Raw genomic sequence first — 7,965 nt, forward strand, 5'->3', positions numbered from 1 at the left:
ACTTTTTTTGGGTCCTCTTCCCATTTGAGCTTAAGCGCATCCACAAGACTTGACTCAATGTCCAGAACTCGCATATCCTTTCGTGGTAGGTCTAGCAGTTTCTCCACATTCCATCTTTTGAACCATTTTCAAGTGTGCCCAACTAGAAGAGAGGACCTTGATCCATGCAAGATTTTTAGAGTAAGTTACTTAGCTTCATCTTTTTGCATGCAAGTAATGGTACTTAGTGGAGATCTTAGACAAGATTCATTATTGGTGTATGTTCACGAACAATAATGAAGCCTTAGACAATCAACAAGGGAAGCAATTGCTTGGACAAGAAAGCAATAAAAATTGACTTGGCTCTCTGTCAAGACAGCTCCACTAAAATGGTTAACGGAGAAAAAAAATCAAGATCCTAGTCAATGTATATACCTCCTAGGAACTTCAATGTATTTGATCAAGCAAATTACGGTTAAAAGATTATAATCAAGAAAACCATCGAATTCAAATATTTTAACCTTTCATTAGAGTTTCTAGCTGCAAATTTATCTCAATCATAAACAATTTATATTAGTGGAATCTGCAGCAGGCACCACGCTTCACAATTTGGCAGATTTTCCAGCAAGAAATCCCAGTGAAATCAGAAAAACTGGATGAGCTATAAGGTCGTGTGCTCTCCATTTTGCGTTGACACTGGTGATTCTGCCAGTTGTTGAAGCATTTCTTTGAGGTCACCTTATGTTTCCAAATGAGATTCATTGATACTCATGTCCCGCTGAATATTCAGTGATAGCCTAGTCAATGGCTCTTGACAGTGCCGTTAACTAACTTCTCCCACCGTGCTTCTGTTAGGGAGATCCATTCCTTCATTGCACATCAACCTCAAGGCTGCAGATGGTGGAGTGTATGTCAAGAGGGGCTAGATAGGTTTTAGGGGCACAGTGACAAAAACTGTTAGGCATAGGGATAAGCGCAATGATCAACCCGTTCCTACGAGTGCCAGTGTCACATGCTTCTGATGATCTTGCAGATTTAGAATCTGCAAATCGCATCACCACTCTTTTTGTGACATTGGTGAGAACTCTTGATCTATATGCATGCAATTGCTACAGCATAAACTCTTCGATGCTAGGGACCTTCTTTTTCACCTTACAGTGGCGGTCTTCATCTCACTCTGGATGCTTCAGGAAATAAAACTTCATGATCCTCAGATCATAAACTTTACCATGATATACCTAGATGAATCCAGGAACATTCCCAAACTCATCCTCTAAAAACACAACATAGTGCAGTTTCAATCTCATGATAGTCACTCACAAGGTTGAAAACCATAAACTCCATCATGCATAGCAGGGACTAGCTACTATGATAAATTAAACAAACTACCTGAAGTATTATACGAAAATGGGTATTTAGAGAGGAACGTAGAGATGCTAGAAGAGAAACTCAAAAAAAATCCTAATATTTTCAGGGCTCAAGCATAAGCAGTCTTCCAAGGCCAAAGCAAAAATCACACGGCTATGCACTGCAGGGTCTAAAGTCATCTTAAAAGCAAAGCTCTAGCAAATATCATATAATTGGCGCCCTTAAATCTCTCCATCAATCGGGCCCCTTGAAAAGTCAACAATGCCCACACACTCACAGGCACACGTGATAACATTAAGGACAGCACACGGAGGATGTGTACTTCAAAAATAAAATTACACATTTTACTAAAGAAAATAAAATTATGCATATAACTAGAAGATGAAATAATCCTTTGCATTGCTGTTAGCAGAGAACATGGCCTTCCAAGAGCATGCATAACCACAACATACAAATCTTCCCTCACTAATAGAAGTAGTTGCATGACAAGGCACAGAGGAGAGCACTTCCCCTTACTCTGTTCATGAGCTCCTCTAAGAATTACAAAGCTGCAGAAAATCACTGCCTAAGCCTATCCAAAATGAAGTCTTCCAAGCTACGAGAAAGACCCAAACCTAACCGCAAATATATCCCGCGTTGAAGCAGGAAAGACTACAGCCAAAAAACAATGTTCACAGGAAGTCTCCATAAAACCGGCAGAGTGCTTATGTGAAGTCGTGGCAGCTTTGTAGGGAGTAAAATCAAGCTTCCAGCTAAAAATACTGGAATTGCCCGAATACACGATCAGTTGAACCTTCAACTTGTATAAGAATGTTGACGTAAAATACAGCTGTCTGCTGCTACTCCACCCTAAAAAGGACATGTTTGCACCAAAAGCCTTTCCTGCAATATAACCGACAAATCACCTGCCAAAGTTCGGGCCAAGCCAAATCTGAAATGATCGGTGATAGTCCCTTCAGAATAAGAGAGGACTGACTTACTTTTCGCAGATTGTTGCCTTCGTTTTCATCATTTGTAATCAAACGTCGGCATCGCTGTTCCCGAAGTAGTCTCAAAAGAGCCCAAAGTTTCGCTCGCTGGTGTTGAAGGTTCCTCTTTCTTCTTTCCGAACAAGCCTCCCGTCCATGAGTTCCAACTCGCCTGGCCTGAATTCGAAGTCTCGTCGCTGACGGAAGGAAAGCCCAAACCCGAAGGAGTCTCCAAGGAGCCTAACGTTTGGCTGGCTGGTGTCGGAGATTCCTCCTCCTTGCCTCCAATCAACCCTCCCATCCATGAGCCCCAACCTGACTGTGGCAGGGGTTCTTCCACAGGTGGGGGAAGTGGTTGAGCGGCTAAAACCCTGTTAAGCATTAACCCTGCTCCCTCGATCAGAGCCAGCAGGACGCCACCAAACATCGCAGACCGAGAGGCGGACCTCAAGCCGTGCCGCATCTGCAAGAATCCACCTGTGGCAGCGCCAGCGATGATAGAATTCCAGGGATCCTCTTTCTGCCGCAAGTAGACCATGGAGCAATCAAAAGTGGAGAAGAGGCCACCCCAGACAGCAAAGCTGCCACCGACGCGAGGGGCGTTCATTCGGACGGCTTGGCCACCGCCAAGGAAGCGCTCGCCTTTGGGAGAATTCTTCATGCCTTTAAGGAAGTGAAAGACGGAGCCACCGACGGCGCCCATGCCGAAGGCACCACCGATATCATCTAGGATTCGGTCAGGGCAAGGCTCACGCGATTGATCAGGGGCAGCCATGGATGATGGCTGAGAAGAATTCGGTGCAAGAATCGATGATGAGCACAAACAGGAAAAGGAAGAGGAAGAGCAAGAAGAAGGAGAAATATCTGCAGAAGGATGGGAAACAAGTCTTTAGCCCAGGGTTTTAGAAACTCTTGTTTTTTTTGGGGAAACAATTCTTTACTCTTGGTTTTCGAAACTCTTGTATAGGGGAACTAGGTTGAGGTCTCAGCCTTGGAGTCATGGCTCTAACTCCAAATTGGACCTCAATCCTAACTATTATCCAATTCGGGTTTCAATAGCAAGGTAGTGAGCTTTGCATTTGGAAGGAGTGTTTCAGTCTCTTAGATCAATCTAAAATCAAGGGCCTAAAATTGTACACGTGGCTTAAGGAGAGCTCACAAAAGTTTGCTTTTCTAGAAAGCACTTTTCAAACCCTTGGATCTTCATAAAGATCAACGCCTACAATCACGTGGCTTAATGAGGGCTTAGAAAAGGAAAACTTCCTTCTAGGCTGCCTACCGTAACTAGGATGTGGTAGGCCGCCTAAGGGGAAAGGCACAATGAAGAGAGAAATTCATAATACGTTGATTCAAAATCGCTCTTCTCGATTCCAACAAGAGTGCATGTATGCACAAAAGCACTGGCTTCCGCTTATGTGGCTCTATCAACAATTAAGGCTCTATCGAGAAGAAATTTAAGGACAATTTTGGCATCCATTTAGTTGGAAAAATTCAAGGTTACTTAAAAGCAGATAGCCTCTACTTAACTTTGAGAGACCCGCTTATTGTTACTAATAGCTCTCTATATTTCAAAGTTCCTTTTTTTGTCATGGAGCACATAGCAACAATCTTAAATCAAAACTTGGATCCTACCGTTAATGAAAATATCATAAAGAGAAAAAAAAAGAACAAACAAAATATAAGAAACGACAGAGGGTCCATCAAGACCCGATCCTCCTTGCAAATGTCAGGGGTAGTGTTTTATAGTTGCTTTGGTAATGTGCAAAGATTTATGCCTTTTGGGAATTGAATCCCAAAAAATACATAAATAAGACTACGCTCACAAGAGCTCATAACTCATCCTTGGTTGCAAGCTAAATAATATTGTGTCATAGACTACAACCATATGAAATATCATTCTTCAATCTTGCATCCCATGTGGCATCTCTACTGTTAATTTCAAAATTTATTTACATCAAGAACATGCATCAAAAGGGAGAAATGTTGTAAGAATTCAAGCTGAAGCAACATCGATAATATTAGAGTCCAATAGTATCGACTAAGTACTTTATTGTATTGAAAAAACAATCATCGATGCTGTGTTGATAATGGAGGATAGCGGCAATTGAGTGTTGGTTCTCAACACTAGGTGCGAGATTTGGGTCTGTAGTTGCTGCGAGAATTACAACTTCATCATCAGATGGAGTTGTTGTTTTAACAATTAGCTCAAAGCGATAAGGGTGTGCAAAACTGTCATCGTACAAGATCCGTAATGGGGTCTATATGTTTTCATTGCCACACTGCATATGTATCTTTCCGGTTACATATGACCATACTTGAATTGGTCTTTGAAGGAACTTTGAAAGCCATGCAATGGCAAATCTATCTCCCCAAAGACCACCACGTGATATCGGAACACTCATTCGTGTAAGGTATTCGTCGTGCATTTTAACTCCATGTTGTACACGTATGAAGCTCAAATCCAAATATGTGTTGAAATAGTTTATTGTGTGCTGGTCATTGTTGTGCAATTTTGAAACAAAATTTTGGATTGTTATAGTTCGTAGTTGTTTAAAGGTCATCCCATTTTTCAACAGGTATGCGATTACGTCAAATAAATAATTGCTTGGTGTGTAATCATAATGCATGACACGAATTAAGTTATGTTTTTGCAAGATGTTATCAATTGATTTGATGGCAACTTTCCTTTTTTTTTGCTTTGTTTGACTCTACTTTTCTTTTACAGTCTTGCAAGCATAAAGTAGGTAGGCATAAAGCCTGTTTGGTAGGCATAAAGCCCGTTTGGCTGGCATAAAGCCCTTTTAATAGGCAAACATCAGTTTTCAAACAAACCAGCTTTTCTAGCAAACAACCTTTTTTTCCCCAGGCAAACGGCTTTTTTTAGGCGAACTAGCTTTGGCTTTTTGGATTGCAATTTTTTCCTTTTTTCCAGGCAACGGCTTCAGTAGCATACTTGTCCTCAGCTTCTGAATTTCGCAAGGCACATTCGTCTCGTCATCACTTAGGAGTATTCAAAAGTGCACCTAAGTGTACATATACAGCGATAGCTAAATCCCATGCATTCTAAGGTAACCCTTTTGAAAATATCTTGAAGCAGATGGTACCAAAACGCTCTCTATGATGGAATATTTGATGAAAGAGAACCGCTGGAATCTAAGAGGAAGTAGGTAAACTCCTCAAGCAGACCCTGATGCCCTCTAAAAAGAGTTGCCATTTGAATGTCAGACCACACCCATTCAATCTTAGGTAAGTTCTTGATCTTAAAATAGAAAGACTCTTGCTTGAACTTGCGGCGTAGGATGTAGATTGTTACTGTGCTTGATATAAATTTATTTTTGCTACATATTTATGACAAGAAAAATTATAGTGAGATATCCATCATATATCATATGTGGCTCATTAAATAACCAGTGTCACCATTCGAGGACAAATCAAAGCGAAGGTAATAACAGGGCACACCAAAATTTCACAAGACAAAGAAACCAAAAAGAGGACAATCAAAGAAACAGAGTGAAACATGTGTAGGATAGAATCCTGACCTCTTGATACACTTTGTTAATAAAATTTCCCCCCTTGCGATACATATTTAGGATTTCCAAAAATGCCTTGTAAACTTGTTCATCATGCTGAAACTTGGTTTGGAACCAAAAGTATGAGAGAGATCATCGTGTTGAAATCTGGTCTAGAATCAAAAGTTCGAGAGAGATGTAAAATCACAACTGTTGGGACAGAATATAAGGCGTGCCAGAACAAGTTGGCTACAAGGCCAAGCAGAGGAAAGCTATTACATGAAAGATTTGAAAGAATAAGAGAAGAAAGCTCTTCAAGAGCTGAAGGCGAAGATCTCGGAGGCGATCAAGGCAAACTCCTTTCTTGCTCCTTGAGGTAACTAAGGGAGTTGGAAATAGAAAAGAAGGAAGTGGTGGCAAAAACCGGCGAAGGAGGGGAGGTAATGAAGGCCGAGGAGGAGGCAGCAACAGTCGTAGTAGCAAAAGGGGAGACACCCGTAGTAGCTAAAGAGGCTCCTACTACCCCAAGCGAAGAATCAGTTGTTGCTATAGAAGCTACTACGGAGGAGGCTGCTTCTACGATAACAGAAGAAGCACCAGTTGTCGAGGAAGCTCCTCCTGTACTGGAATAAGTTGTGAAGGAGGAGGTGCCCCCGCCGAAATTCGAGAAGGCGCCAGTTGAGGTTGCGAAGGAGGGGGAGCCAGCCGTTGAAGCACCTACAACCGAAGTGGAGGCGGAGGGGGAGGTGGAGAAGATGGATAGGGAGGTTGTGATTGAGGATGATTCTCCATTGTTGGAGGACTTAGCTCTTTGGGGACTTCTAGACTCCTCTACAATGAGCACGACAAAAATCAAAGCCAAAACGACTTTGAGATAACTGTTGAGACAACTGTTGTTGCGAGGGCTGAAGGCGAAGGGCATGAAGGCAAGGGGGTGCTTGCAAGCCTTGGTGATGCCATGCTCGAAGCGCTGCGACTTGAAATGGTGAGTGTCATCACCCCCCCAAAGCTTTGGATCAAGATGGATAGCTAGCATCATAATTGTAGGAGATGGAGGGGTTTGAAGAGCAAGCACATACAAGCCAAAAAAGTAGGAAACTCAAAAGCCAATAGCCATCCAAAAATAGAGGTTAGGAATTTAAAAAAAAACAAAAAAACTAGGAATAATCACAAAACTCCCCTCTACTCAATCCTAAAGCATTGTCTCTAGGAGAGCCAGTGGTAACAAATTAAAGGATTATCCAATAATGACCGTGATGTCAATTGTCCCGCCACCAATGACCGCATCACTCATGTTATATTTGGCTTGACATCTAATAGCAAAATCATTTGCATGTGGAAGATGTTTGCTCGAAGGATCAGTTGTATGTACTCGGGTTCATAGGAACAGAGTAGAGCTTCCAAAAAGCATCTGATATGCATGCCTTGCAAGTCATACATGTTGCTAGTTCTATGTGAGACTTCTCGACGTATATGTGTAACAAGACGTTCCGAAATAAAAATAATATTAAAATACAGTATTATTGAACAACAAATTACTAATCTAGCTTGTATCGAAATATGAATTGCTACATGTAGTGTTGGAATCTAAAACGAGATTTATGAGAATATGTTTTATAAATTACTACATGTACTATTGCAATGTAAAACAACATTTTTGACAATACGTTTATTATTTGGTTTATAAAAGTAAAAAAATCTTAGCTCAAAATCTATTGTTTTTAGTTCATCGTTCAATTACATAAATAAATATAAATGATTTGTACATGCAAGAAAAATGAAAGTTTTCTTCACCATATAAGTGTAGGACTTCAAGATAGGATGATGCAATCCACTTTGCTTTTTAAAAAATCCACTTGTCTCTTCTTTTAATGTGTCATATAAGTATATCACTTCAACATACAACAATGAAATGCATTAATGATTTTTAGTTGCAAGGGAATCAAAGTCCCCTTTGCCATATAAGTGTAGGACTTCAAGATAGGATGACGGGATCCACTTTGAGTTCTTATTGCAGATCTTTGCATTAGCTTCATGTTTCATCTTCTTTTTTGGTAGGTAAATCTTCTTTTCATTAAGGGACTTCTGAATAATCTTCCAAGAAAACTTCTTTTGGCTTGTTGATTCTTTGGTACTTGTTG

The 7,965-nt window shown here is 40.8% G+C and overlaps 1 pseudogene across 1 annotated transcript; it reads right to left on the reverse strand.

Annotated features, from left to right (window-relative positions):
* Nucleotides 1-1,722: 1,722 nt before the first annotated feature.
* Nucleotides 1,723-3,250, reverse strand: LOC147896822 (mitochondrial import inner membrane translocase subunit TIM17-2 pseudogene; annotated as a pseudogene). The gene is made up of 2 exons (XR_015541803.1): nt 2,328-3,250; nt 1,723-2,229 (listed from the first exon to the last, which is right to left on the reverse strand). The product of XR_015541803.1 is annotated as a mitochondrial import inner membrane translocase subunit TIM17-2 pseudogene (transcript).
* Between the last annotated feature and the right edge of the window lie 4,715 nt (nt 3,251-7,965).

The sequence above is a fragment of the Dipteris shenzhenensis genome, chromosome 11 (genome assembly GCF_047967505.1).
Source record: "Dipteris shenzhenensis isolate YYH24624 ecotype China chromosome 11, Dip_SZ_1.0, whole genome shotgun sequence".
Taxonomy (NCBI): domain Eukaryota; kingdom Viridiplantae; phylum Streptophyta; class Polypodiopsida; order Gleicheniales; family Dipteridaceae; genus Dipteris; species Dipteris shenzhenensis.